The 13794-nt window shown below is 44.9% G+C and overlaps 2 long non-coding RNA genes across 3 annotated transcripts; one reads left to right on the forward strand and one right to left on the reverse strand.

Moving 5' to 3' along the window:
- Nucleotides 1-4804: 4804 nt before the first annotated feature.
- LOC103661435 lies at nucleotides 4805-11758 on the reverse strand. 2 transcript variants are annotated; one of them, XR_005833799.1, is made up of 4 exons: nucleotides 10771-11758; nucleotides 10439-10530; nucleotides 7110-7214; nucleotides 4805-5697 (listed from the first exon to the last, which is right to left on the reverse strand). It is a non-coding gene; the product is annotated as an uncharacterized LOC103661435 (long non-coding RNA). The 2 variants fall into 2 exon arrangements; XR_005833798.1 differs by having other exon boundaries at nucleotides 6973-7214.
- Nucleotides 5561-7282, forward strand: LOC121101759. Its single transcript, XR_005833800.1, has 2 exons — nucleotides 5561-5700; nucleotides 7108-7282. It is a non-coding gene; the product is annotated as an uncharacterized LOC121101759 (long non-coding RNA).
- Nucleotides 11759-13794: the final 2036 nt, after the last annotated feature.

The following is a 13794-nucleotide window of genomic DNA, read 5'->3' on the forward strand; positions in this document are numbered from 1 at the left end:
CGGTCTCTGTGCATGATTGCAGTTAGTCCTCGAGGATTCCCGCAGAGACAGTGTTTCGCTCAGGATTCCCTGCCTGTTCGAACTACTCTTTCGGCAGGAACCATCCACTTCTACTTGTGGGCTTTGGAGAGCTATGATGCAGGATTCCAGTTATTTGAGTGGGGGGGAGGGGAGAAGGGATTTTGATGCCTTAATTTCTGCTATTATTCAAGGGAATGAAAGAGGTGGAGGGACTGAATGAGCAATCAAATTGGGCTTTCATGCAAAAAACAGTTGATACTCTTCTTAGAATGGCTGCTTTGGAGAATGTTTTTCTCCAAATTAACCTCCTTCCTGGAATTTTCATACTGATAGGCTCTGATTCTATTTTGAAATAAGTGGCACTTCCGGGGTTGCAATGGATCACCACTAAGTACTTTCTCTTTGTGCCTCTGATAACATGTGTGGAGGCCACGATGCAAGGAGTTGTGGAAACACCGTACGATTCCTTCACAGAGAAGCTTGCGCTCCCACTGAAAGGGGGCTCACGTCCATCTTAGACAGGCTTTCACCTGCCAGGTATCTGCAACCGAGCAAGTTTGTCTACGGAAAGGCCATCTTGCATGAAGGTAGCAACAGATTTCTCAAATATCCTTGTTGAACAGGCACCTTTCAAAGCAGACCAAATATCTTCCCACTAATGTGTTCAGATATGGGCACCCATTACTTTGTATTTTCAGAAAAAAGCTAAGAGTTTAAACATCCCATGAGAGTGTGGGGCTAGTTGTAAGTGAAGAGCTGAAGCCACTATTCCTCTCTTCCTCTTAACTCCAAAAGCATCACGAGCAAATGCATAATGATCCATCACTTGGCACTGCATTGAGCATATTACAGATTTGCATCTCTGTGTATCTGTTGATGCAAATTGAACAAACCTTTCAGAATCTCTAAGGGTAAGAAGGAGAATTTTATGAGAACCCAAGTCAGGACAGCTGCCCGGGATATCCAGCCATCACAAAGAAGACCCTGCGCCTCTAAAGGGACATCTGGTGTAGTGTTATGTCCACTTTTGACGTAAAAATTACAAAGTATTAGACAAAGAACATTTCAAGAAAGTTGTAGACCTTAAGTTTCTAATATATGCGAGGCTATATGACTTTAATCTTATGGGAACCAGAGAAGTTTCTTACTTTTTCTTACCTTTTGTGTTCAGAATGGTCCCTTTGGGTTCTCTTCTTTAATGAAGCAGACGTACGGTGTGCGCTCGGGGCAGAAACAGAGCCCGTGCTTTGAGGTTTTGCCAAGTCATTTTGACCTTGGTCGATGTTCAAGTCTAGCTTCCCTGGGAGCCCAGGAGCAGAGCCCACGAAAAGTTGAAAATGTCTTTTATCAGATCTATATCTATTCAGAAATGGCCTTCGAGCTGGCAGATGTATGAAGGAAGAGTACCTACCAAGATTTTACAAATGCAAAGGACCATGAGCAATATATATATAAAGATGATATTGAAATGTTCTGGGTGCATCAGAGTGGTCTCCTTGGCAAGAACATGCCTTGAATTGGGTGGGGCCTAATGAGAATGTCTTGACAAAATGCTGAGCAGAGGCTGTTTCAAACCAGAAGTGAGTACAGAGCAAGATGGAGGGGTGGGCAACCAGCATGTTAAGTGAAGGCATTACTAGAATATAAGGAACTGGAGAAAATTGCATGTATTGGATCTCCTTGCAGGGAAAGAACTATGTATGTTTGAAAGAAATATTTTGATAAGCTACTTGGGGTAGGGGGGAAGATTAAGGGCCTTGTAAGCATGTTACTGTTCAAGTAACAACATCTGGTCTTTAAACTTCTGTTAGCTGCAGGGCCTTTATTTTGCTGATTGGGTACGGCCTCTAATGGTCCCCTTCTTTGTTCTTCATACCCATCCAGCCCCATTCCAGAGCTCAGCCACCTTAAAGAAATGTTGAACAAATGTCTAGATGTTAGTGTGACTATGGAAGCCCGTCCAGAATGCCATGTGTCTCAATCTGGCCAAGGTCAGGGAGCTCAGATGGTCTGAGGGGAAGCGAAGGGTTGCCTGTGGCAGAAAGAACTAAACACAGTGACGAGAGAGCTAGACGGGCATCGTGTCTTGTTAGAGAGAGCGCAGTACTTGCACTCAGCACACCCGGGCTCAGGGGAGCGGTCACTAACTACCCCTGGAATCTTCAGTAAGTGGATGACTTTGTATTCATCTGCATGTCATTGGGGGTTGGAAGGGTGGAGACACATAAATAAATAAATAAATATTTGTTGACGACCTGAGGAAATGAATAAGTGAATGAGAGCTCTAACTTAGTTCAGTTTCTCCAATGACAAGATAGAGATAAATAAAACTTCTCGCATTAGGGTTCCTCCTTGCTTCCTTAGATTGAAGGAGAGAATGCATTCGTAAGTGCTTTGGAAATCATAAAGGACCCTCTAAACTCCAATGATTTTATAGCCAGTCTAGTTATAATGGTAGGTCAAGGGGTGTAGAGTCTGCCCATTGTTACTGTTGAAGCTATTTCTCGGTTGATAGGGATTCTAGAGTTCTGCAGCCCCTGCGCATTCTCTCTCTCTTTCTCAAATAAATAAATACAATCTTTACAAAAATGAGATTATTGCAGTCATAGATACTTATTTTGAATGTCTTTATCTGGGAAATAATAAGATAGCAACTCTATGTCACTGCCTCAATATTTCATTCCTTTTGGTCTCTGAAATTTTGTTCATGCATAAAACCCTTACGTTCAGCAACAACTACCCCAAGAAAGTTCTGGAAGGACACACAGGAACTTGGGGTTCTTGCTTCAGTGCCGCTTTCTAGTCCTTCAACCCACTAAAATTTGGCAGTCATAGAGTTAAAAATTCTATAGGTAAAAATAAACCATGTAAAGCTTGTTTGGAATGCTGTTCTAACAAAACAGTAAGTAAGATACAAGAAACAATTGGTTTTTGGAGTTTTTTTGAGGTTTTGACATCTCTTATTAACAAAATAAACGACTAAGAAGTTTACACTGAAGCCAAATGGAAGCAATAGCTGAAATATGAATAGATAAAATTATTTATGACCATTTCAGCGTGGCTGTAACTGCCTGGACGAAATGAGATGCCTGTTTTAACTGGATGGCTCTGGCATTTTCCATGTCTCTGCCTTTCCCAAGATCACCTTTTAAAGACTGGTTTTGACCAGATTGGGTAGGTTTTGACCAGATTGGTATCAAATTACGTTTTGACTTTGATATCTGAGTCAATCCACAAAATCAAGATTGAAGCATAAAAAAGACCATTAAGAATTTGCAGATGGAGTTACCTTTTATTGTTCATAACAGTTTTCAATTAAATTTAGTACGTGGGTAGAAGTTATACAAGTGTTTGTTTGCTTGTCCTCAAATCCATGTCCTCAAATCGTCCTCCAATCATTTTTAGAGCATTCTATTATTTCCAGCTCTTATGCCTCCTAACTCTCCTTTATGGTAGCTTGTCTCTTCATGTGGTTTGCAATCTTTGATAATGAGCTCATTCCTAGAAAAAAACATTTTTCCCCCTCCTGAGAGATTCTATGAACGGGGGAGGGGGGGGGTATTGTCTCTACCGAGCGATATGACATTTGCATTTGCATCTACTGAAGCCCTAGGGTTTTCAGGGTTCCTATACCGCTTCTTAATTTCATTTCTCAGTTTGGGGCTCTGGTGCCACACAGATAGTGTAGATTTGGGTGATGACGTGTGTGCACGCAGACCTCAATCTTCAATTTTCCTTAATTGACTTTTGCCTGCTTGAAACCGCAGATAGACAGCAAGGTCAAAGATGTCCTAGGCTGCCTTGTGAATTTTCACTTATTTTTCTATGACCTCTTGTCAGCGCTGAGTTACCATTTATCAAGTGCTTACTGTGTGCCAGCGCTTCCGCAGACACCGTTCTACAAGGACCTCTCTACTCTGTCTGCTGGGCAAGTATCAGTGGGTTCCACATTTCTTGCATCTCTCCTTATTAGTACTGGAAGGGCGTGCTCACTTTAGGCAATGATAACAAAAGGATTTGCTGAGAAGAGCTGAACATGCATTTTGGAATTATATACACAGTCTAACAGTCTTCTTATTTACAGATGGTATATAATATGACTCTAGCACTCGTATTCATTTATTTCCTACCAGGATTTAGGGGAAACCAGAAGTCACTGGAAGCCGGTGTCATACTATTTGAGTTCAGATAGTCCTTTTTGTTATTGTTGCTGTCGTTTCTAGTCTATTTGGGGCCCCATTTCCATGATCCATGCGGTTCCATCTACATCCGCTTCAGACTGATCAGTTTAGCATCAGAGTGTATATATGTAGTTTGCAGAGTTTTTACTTTTTCTTTTTCTTACTAAAAAGCTTTACTTTTTCTGTAATTGCTCAAAATTGAGGTACTAGAGTACATGAAATGACTTGCCATTTTCCCCGGACTTACCATTCCTCTTCTCAGTCCTTGCCTCTGTATATGGAATTCCTCTGCCCGGAACCCCACCTTAACCCTTTGTCTGACAAACTCCTATATGCCTTTCTCCAGACCAAGTTCAAATGCAGCCTCCTTTGAGATGTCCACCCCTAGCCTCCCCCCAATCCGTTCTTCCTCCGTGCTCCCAAAGCACTTCTGCATCATCGTGACTAATTATTTACACATATGTTTATTTCTGCCATCAAAATGAGCCCCCTTGAAAGAAGGGACCATGTGTATCCTTTTTTTTTTGTTTTTTCTGTCTTCAGCAAATAAGAGTTCCTGGCACATAACAGGTGATTAAGAAATGATTGGGGAGTAAATGAAGAAAGGTTAAAGGCTTTTTATTTCATCAACTTTATTTTCTGTTCTTGAATTATTTCCATCTTTTTTTTTTTTCTGTTACACAAATACGTGTAAGGTGGGAAGTACCCAGGATATGTCTACTCTACCATGTCACCGCTAAGGACTTTTGCAAAATATCTGTGAATGCCTTCTACAAACTACTCTCTGAAACAGTGGTGGAGAGGGTTTTATAGAATGTACCCATCTGCTAAAGGTCCCAATTTGGCTGTTTTACAGTCTCATGCTCATGACTCATCCGTAAACTCATAAGAACTCACGTGATCCCAGCCAAAGGCGGGAACAGCCCTATCACAGTCTCTGGGTCGGACCCATCAATCCTGCAAGCCCTGGACTCCGGAGTACTTACAGCTTGTAAATACCTCTTGCGTCAAAAACGTGCAAAGTTCTAAACCCAAGCCACTGCACACAGCTCTTTCCAGGACATGGATCACAGCTGAAAAGCCTGGAATAATAGCCCAGAACTCTGCCCTCCAGAGGCCCGGGGAATGAGGACGGACTCACAGGAACAGATGGCTAGACCCGGAAGAAAGGCTTGATTTTGATTTTTCCTTGTAAATTCAGCAAATTGGGTACAGCAGCAACAGTCAGACTCTATTCAGTTGATTCCCAGTAAACCCGACGTTTGTGGTTCTGTACCCTTCATGAGGCTCCATTCCTTTCCCAAGATGATCCCATCTCGGAAATGGGCTTTCATGCCGATCAGGTAAAGAGATTGGCTGGTGACTTGGCCGCACAGTTCTTGCCTCTAAGAACATGAATCAGAGCTCCACGTCGTCCTTACGTTTATCTCTCTTTTGGATTATTTAATGCTGAATCCACACCTTGGCCACTCGCCCCTCCACTGTTCTATTTTTCCTGGTAAGAAGATAGTGAAAAATGGACGGTTTGTTAGCAATGAGGGCCCTTCTACCTTGTTGTTTTCTCTCTTTTTACAGCTTGACCTCATATTCCTGGTCATTCAGCAGAACCGTAAGCTGGTCGTTTGAAGGGGTGGGTACCACCTTTCTGGCAGATTGCCCTCCCACCTCTGACGGAATGCACCCCGGACCTGGGACTGACATCCAGAAGGGCCACAGAGCCTGTGGGACGTTGCTGGTTTTGGAGATGGGAGGTCTGGCTTTGAGTCTTGACGCTGTGATCGGGTGTTATATGTTCTTGTCCTCCCTGAATCTAAGTTATTGAATTTGCGAAATGGGGCTAATGAAGCCTCTTTTCGGGTTGACAGTAGGTTAGGCTGGCATTGCTACCGTGTCAGCAAGGACACAGCGTGGCTGCGACGCTGCCGAGGCCCAGCCCCCCTGTAGTGACGCCACTGAGAAGGCAGGTCCCTGAAGGGCAGCAGGTGACGGGGCTGATGTCCCATCAAGCTGCTGGGGCGGGGAGCCGGGGGTCCCCTCCGCGGTGGCTGCTCGGGAGGCAGGAGGAAGGAATGCCCGGGGGCTGAGGTGGCTCCAAATTCGGACCGACATTCCAGATTTCTGTGACTGTGGGCAAGTTATTGTATGCTTTTAAGCTTCATTTTTTTCATCTGTGAATCGAAACAATAAAATCTATTTGGGGAGCTGCTGGGAAGCTTAAAGTAACAAGTACATGCATGACAAGCATTTAGCAATAGGCTTAATACGTAGCAAATGCTTAAAAATAGTAGCTTAAAGCAGACAAGTAGCTGGAAGACAGCACAGTTTGGGGAGATGGCTCTATTCCTGGCAGAACCCCTGTCCCCGAGAGAACAGATGGGAAGGGGCAGGCTCTCTGTTCGTGATGGGTACTGGTGACAGCCCACAGGCACCACCATGACCCTGGCGAGCAGGCTCAGGCCCTGCTCTCAAGGCGGCCACGCTGTTGGAAGGAATTAGGGTGTGGATATCAGGCTTCCTCCGGAAATTCGCAGAGGCCTGGCTCTTGTACTCTGGGAGAGGGTGCCCAAGACTTTGCAAGGGACAGTGTTAGGCGGGTCAGCCTGTCCGAGGCTCCGTGACGCATCCCGCCGCAGCTCCCAGGGGGAGTTTCATGTTTAAGACGACAGGTGGGAACTGAATGCAGCTTTCAAGAGCTGACTTAGAGCTGACTTAGAACCAGGAGGCAGCTGACACTTCCCCTGGTTGCTCACACCCTACACTGAAAACATACTGTCATATAAGGCTCTCCATGACCTGGCTTCTCATCTCCTCATATCTTTAGCCGGTCACTTCTTCACACTTCAAGCTTGGACACTATTCCTATTTTGCCATGCTGATTTATGTCTCTGTATCTGTATCTTCCCAGACCTTCAGCCTGAAATGCGTTTCCTGCATTTCTTCATTCGGACAGCTTTCAACGTTCTTCAAGGCTCCACTGAGTAATCACTTCCTCCAGGATGCCTTCCCTGAGTCCTTGGGATAAAAATTGCAACCAATTAACGAGCACTTGACTGAATACCAGATAAATGGAATAAGCATGCTATACTTTGTGCCATGTAATACTTCAACAACCCCGAGGAAACGGAACCTCAAAGAGGTTGAGTGGCCTGCTCACGGCCTGCCTTAGCAGCTGAGAGACATTGGAGCCTGGATTTTAAACTAGATTTGCTAAACCCCAAACTGATGGTCTCTAATCACTAGGGTATGCTACCTCNGAGCATTCTTCTGTATTCCCACAATCCTTTTTGCAATTCTCCCTAATAATGTGAAATGGAAATCATGCACTTCTCTTTTAGCTCCTACCAATAGAAGGAAATGGCTCCAGGACAAAAGTTCTCTGTTTCCACCTCTTAGTCTCATACCTGACGTGGAATGTTCATTCACTAAAGCCTAAAGGCCGTGTGAAATCAATCAACGTTTACAAAACTTATTTTTAATGGTGATGGAGAAAGAGAGAGAGAGACAAGGATTTGGAGAAGCTTCTCATCTAGCAGGGAATAGGAAATTATCAACAAGCAAGGTAATTCAAAGGGGAAAAAGAAATTTGTTAAGACAATGGTGTTAAAAAACTGGGTAAATGTATGGAAAAAAGCAAACCTTAACCTTTACCTCACACTATATGCAAAAGTTAGTTCAACATGGATCATAGATATCTCTGAACATAAAAGCTGAAAATATAAAGCTTCTAGAAGGAAACCTTAAACAATATCTTTGCAACTATGTGTTAGGAAGAGATTTCTTAGGACAAAAAAAATCACTAAGTTATAAAAGCAGTTATGGTGGACTTAAGAAAAATTAATTATTTCTACTCATCGAAAGATACCATTAAGAAAATGAAAAGACAAGCCACACACTGAGAGAAATATTCACAATACATATATCTGATAAAGGACTTGTATCCAGATAATTTAAAGAATTCCTGGGGCACCTGGTTCACTCAGTTGGTGGAGTGTGTGACTCTTGATCTCGGTGTCATGAGTTCGAGACCCAGGTTGAGTGTAAAGATTACTTAAATATAAAAATTTTTTAAATAAATAATTCTTTTTTTAATTTTTAAAAGATTTTATTTATTTATTCATTTATTTATTTATTTTAGAGAGAGAAAGAGAGCGTGCACACAAGTGCAAGCAAGAGGAGGAGCACAGACGGAGGGAGAGGATGGGGGAAAGAATTTCACGCCGACTCCCTGCTGAGCGGGAGCCCAACGCAGGTAGATCTCAGGACCTTGAGATCATGACCTGAGCTGAAACCAAGAATCAGAGGCTTAACTGACTGAGCCAACCAGGCACCCCAATCAAAAGCATTTAAATAAATAATTCTTTTAATTAAGTAACAAAAAGATAAACAATGCAATAAAAATGGGCAAAAGACTTGACCAGGCACTTCATAGAGGAAGATATGAAAAAGGCAATAAGTACATGAAAGATGACTGAGTTCATTAAATGAATTCAAACTAAAACCACAATGACTTCACACCCATGAGAATGTTAAAATGAAAAAAAAAATAAAACTGCTAATACCAAATGTTGACAAGAATGTGGACCAAAGAATTGGAACTTATACAGTGCTGGCCCAGACATTTTGGAAAATTATTTGTCAATTTCTTATAAATTTAGATACTTGCATTATGACCCAGAAATTCCACTCTTGGGCATTTACCCAGGATAAATAAAAGCAAAGGTCTATAAAACTACTTATTTCTAGAAGCTTTATTCATTATAGCCTCCAAACTGAAAACAACCCTAATGTCCATCAATAGGAGAATAGCTAAATTATGGTACATCCATTCAATGGAATACTACTCAGCAACAGAGAAAGACAGACTGCTGACACATGTAACGTGAATGAGGTTCAAAAACATTATTTGGACCAAAAGAAGCCAATCACAAAAAGGTACATTCTATGTGATGCTATGTGTATGAAATTCTGATTTAGGCAATGTGAATCTATGATAATAAAAATCAGAATAACTATTGGTGGCAGGTTTGGGCTGAGACAGGTTATGAGGAAACTTTCTGGAGTGATGGAAATGTTCTATATCTTGATCAGGCTGGGGGCTTTACGGTATATTTGTCAAAATTCAGAACTGCACTCTTAAAAATCTATTTTTAAAAAGAATTTTAAGGGTGCGTGGGTGGCTCAGTAGGTTAAGCATCTGACTCTTGATTTCGGCTCAGGTCACGATCCCAGAGTCGTGAGATCGAGCCCCGTGTTGGGTTCTGTGCTCAGCATGGAGTCTGCTTGTCCCTCTCCCACTGTTCCTCCTCTCTCTTTCTCAAATAAACAAATAAAATCTAAAAAATAAAATAAAATAAAAAAATAAAAAGAGTTTTAGTTCAAAGGAAGAGCTAGAACCACTGTGCTTTGTTCGGATCACACTTGAAATACTGTGTTCAGTTTTGGGCACATCTCACAAATAATAAATCAAACTATGGGTTACCAGGATGAAGAAGGATCTGGAAGCCATGATGCAATAAGAAAGGTGAGGAATGGGGGAGGAGCAGACTGGAGAGAAGACAAAGAAGGAGTGTTGTCCTATGCAACCCTTGGAAGGACAGTTGTGTGGTAGAGAGCCTACGTTTATGTCTCTAGGGGGCACAACCAGAACCCGTGGGTAGAAATTACAAAGAGGAAAATTTTTCTAGACACCAGGAAATGAGGCTGGCGAGCAAAGTGAAACGTGGACAGTTATCAGGAGGCTGCGGACAGAGCCTGGACAAACAGTGGTGGACAAACAGCGGTGTAGGCTTGGTGCACACATACTACGGGTTAGAGAAGACTAGAAGGAGGGGTGGATGCGAGAAACAGCAGGACGAGCGGACCTGTGATATGTGTGTGTGTGTGTGTGTGTGTGTGTGTGTGAGACAGAGAGAGAGAGAGAGAGAGAGAGAGAGATTCAAGGGAGAGCAGTGACTAGGGAATAACTGTCCCGTTTTGCCAAAGACGACACCATTGATACTGGTATGTGTCATAGAATCTTATGAATCAGGAAATTGTTTTTAAAACATTAGACCTTAAAATTAGGCCATTGTGCCTGACTAAGCAATTGAAATGGATTTTAAAGAAAATGTGACCGAGTCCCAGAGCTATGGGAGACAGGAACCAGAAGCGAACCACCCACCTGCCTAACCTTTGAAGGCAACACGATAAGCTGTCAGCATGCATCAGACCACCCCATTTCAATTTCCTGCGCTTACCCCATCTGATACTTTCCTTATTTCTTTCTTTTGGATTTTGTCTGTCTCTGCTGTGCTCTCAGTCCCTGCTACATGTCCCAGCTCCTAGGGTCCTGCTGGTCACAAGTTGGTACTCCGTCAGTAATTGAAGGCCGAGGGGAAGTTCAAGCCAGAGCTAAGACGGCTGACTGGTGGGCGGGGGGGAACGGGAACCACAGAAACACGTGCCAGGCCACGCCGGCCATCGGCAGAAGCTGTGGTGAGCAGTCCAGATGTCTGTTTCTTTAAATCCCACACTCCCAATACCCTGGTGGCCCATATGCCTTGTGCCCCGCAGGTCCCCTTCGCCTCACTCCTGCTCCAGCTGCTGTTGCTCAGACGGGCTCCACAGGGTTTCATGCAGATGGTCCCGGCCTGTGCTTTCTCTTTCCTGCCCGGGCTTCTCTGATGCCAGCGGGAGAGGTGCCCCCAGGAACCTGCTGGGCACTCAGGCGAGTGCAGATCAGAAATGTGAGCACTAGAGGAACACCGTTGATGCAAGGGGGGCGGGAGTCAATGGACAAACAAGACGGAGCAGCAGGGGCCGGCCGGACAGCACACCCCTCCTCCCTGGTTCCTCGTTCCACATTGCCATTCTTCACGCCTGCCTCCCTGGGATCATCTCCCAGATTCCCCGCACCCACGTGTTTGTCTCGGGCCTGCTTTCTGGGCCGCCCCAGCAAAGACAGCAATGTAATTTTCATCACCTTGTATCTGAAAGCGCTTTCTTGTTTTCGGAAAACCACCTGTACACATAGGTCAGAAACTTCTGGCAACAAGAAGGACACATTAAAACCCTCGCATGCCCTTTCACGCTCGGGCCCCTTGGTCGTTGCTGGGGCAAACTGGAGAGCCTGCGGCCCTCACGGGAAGGCAGCGCCCCAGGGGCCTCGGCAAGCACTGTGTGACGGGGAATGGGGGAATGGCAAAGCGTCCCTGAGGAGAGCCGCCCTCGGGCAGAGGCTGTCGCAGCTGCAAAGGCTGAGTGCCAGGCTGGGGGTGGCGGTGGCAAGGCCTCTGATGGGCTGGACCAGCGGAGCGCGGGGAGATTTCTCCAGTCCACACAGGCCTACAGCGCCACAGCAACTCTGAGGGATCCTCGGTGAGGGGAGGCCCTTTGCAGAGAGGCTAGAGAAGGGACAGTTTGTAACTAGCAAAGTGTCTTCCCCTCTCAAGGGATCTGTATCTCATTCCCTGGCCATTTTTTTTCCTTTTTATTGAGGTAAAATTTGCATAACATAAAATCAACTACTCTAAAGTGAACAGTTCAGTGGCTCTTAGTCATTCACATGTTGTGCGACCATCACCTCTATCTGGTTCCAAAACGTTTTCATCTCCCTTCAAGGAAATCCTGTCCCCACTGAACGGCTACTCCCCATTCCTCACCCTCTTCCCAGCCCCTGGCTACCGCCCATGTGCTTTCTGTCTCCAAGGAGCTACCCATTTTGGGTGTTTTCTATCAAGGGAATCAAACGGTCTGTGACCTTTTGTCTCTGGCTTCTTTCACTAAGCAGAACGTTTTCGAGGTCCACGATGCTGTGGCATGTGTTGGAACTTCCGCTTAATTAAGGCTGTGTAGTCTATCGTTACGGTGAGGCATACACGCACATATGTACACCTGTATGTGTACAGTGTACACACACACACATATATCACATTCTGTTTATGTGTTCATCCACCGATGGGAATTGGGTTCCTTCGGCCCTTGGGCTGTTGGGGTGAACGCTGCTCTGATCATTTGCATACGAGCATGACTTTGAGCCCCTGGGTTCAATTCCGTAGCGCACATGCCCAGGAAGGGACTTGCTGCCCACCCACCTGCATGTGTGCTCCTTCCCCTGATGCTCCCTTGGGAGCCCCCGCCTCGATCTGCCAACTGGCTTACGGAGAAAATCGATCACCACTTTAAACTAAAGATCTGGGCAAGGCTTTAGGACACCCCTGTGAATACGTATCACTCGGCCGATGCTGAAGAAGCTGGCTTCCAGAACGCTGCCCTGCCTCTCTTCAAGGCGAGGGTCCTAGCCTTGCTATGAATTTCCTCGGATGGGTTGGACGAATTCGGCTGTGGGTTGGTAGTGCGCGCGCGTGTGCGCGCGCGCTTGTGTGTGTGTGTGTGTGTAACAGTGGGGCACCGATGCCCGATTAGGTACATCTATGAAACCATTTCCCAGGGGCAAGGTGGCCATGTTCCCGTGTCCTTATTCTCGTATTCCCTGTGGGAGGTCTTTCAGCTGGGTAACTGCGTATTTGTGTTGGTTACCATGTAAGCATCATTTGGAACACATCTCGAAAAGTAGAAAACAGAAAAAATAGAAAGGATTGGATACTTACTGAGCTCGAGGTCGGCTCTCTGAATGAAAACATACTACCTGTCCTGTGACAATCTGGGCTGGAGTTGAAGGCTTCCTGTTTTCCATCACGTGAATGCCCTGGAGCCTGAATTTGGAAACATCTCACTGTGGGGGTTTAAGACATTAAGTCACTGTTGGCTTTGATTAGCCCTAATTCTAAGAAACGGATGCTTTTTTAAACAACAAATGTCCCCGAGTTCTGCTTTGGCACTGTTTGACTTTGGAAAGTTAAGCGTGGGCCTGTGTATATATGTTAGTGGGGGAAGAACCGGTTATCAAAATTGAGACAAGAAATGTTCGTTCAGAGCGACGCGCCTAGGGACATAGAGGGCAGGAAAAATACTCGTGGGCGGCCAGGTCTTCTTCCCTCACTCCTTGACCTTTCAATTCAATTGAAGAGCTGTTCCTTCCAACGGGAGCAAAGGTGTCCAAGCACCTCGGGCAAGAGAGTCTTCTCACTCCTGGGGCTGTGGTGTCCCAGTGAATACTCAAAGCCCCTCACCCCACCCCCCGTCCTCACTGCCCCCCAGCCCTCTCAGACTCAGGTTTTCCACTCTGGAGGTCACTGACAATGGAGCAATGAAACAGGCAAATTGCTGAGGTATTTAAGTTTCTGTCCATAAATCTGGTGGGATCCTTGCACAGGCCCTGCTTTAATTACATTCTTTCAGAATCCCAAGGTCAACAGGAGCAACCCTTGGGGAGCTAGCTTGCTATTTTGATTTTTAACTCTCCTCTTCATCAATCTGACAAAGTGTTTTAACTGGTGATGGCTTTCATAAGAAAGCTGAATCTGCATCTTGGGTTTTCATGCATATTTAGTAATGTATGCAGAAGGAAAACTGCAAGGAGGCATCCAGAATTTTAGCACCCAGAATTTAGGGGGAAAAAAATAGCAACCTTTCCAAGGAAAACCAAGGTTCCAAACAAACCTTCTCTTTCCATCTCATCTCGCCAAAATAGTGTCCGCACAGCGCCTGATAG

This window comes from Ursus maritimus, unplaced genomic scaffold (genome assembly GCF_017311325.1).
Source record: "Ursus maritimus isolate PB19 unplaced genomic scaffold, ASM1731132v1 scaffold_9, whole genome shotgun sequence".
In the NCBI taxonomy this organism is placed as follows: Eukaryota; Metazoa; Chordata; class Mammalia; order Carnivora; family Ursidae; genus Ursus; species Ursus maritimus.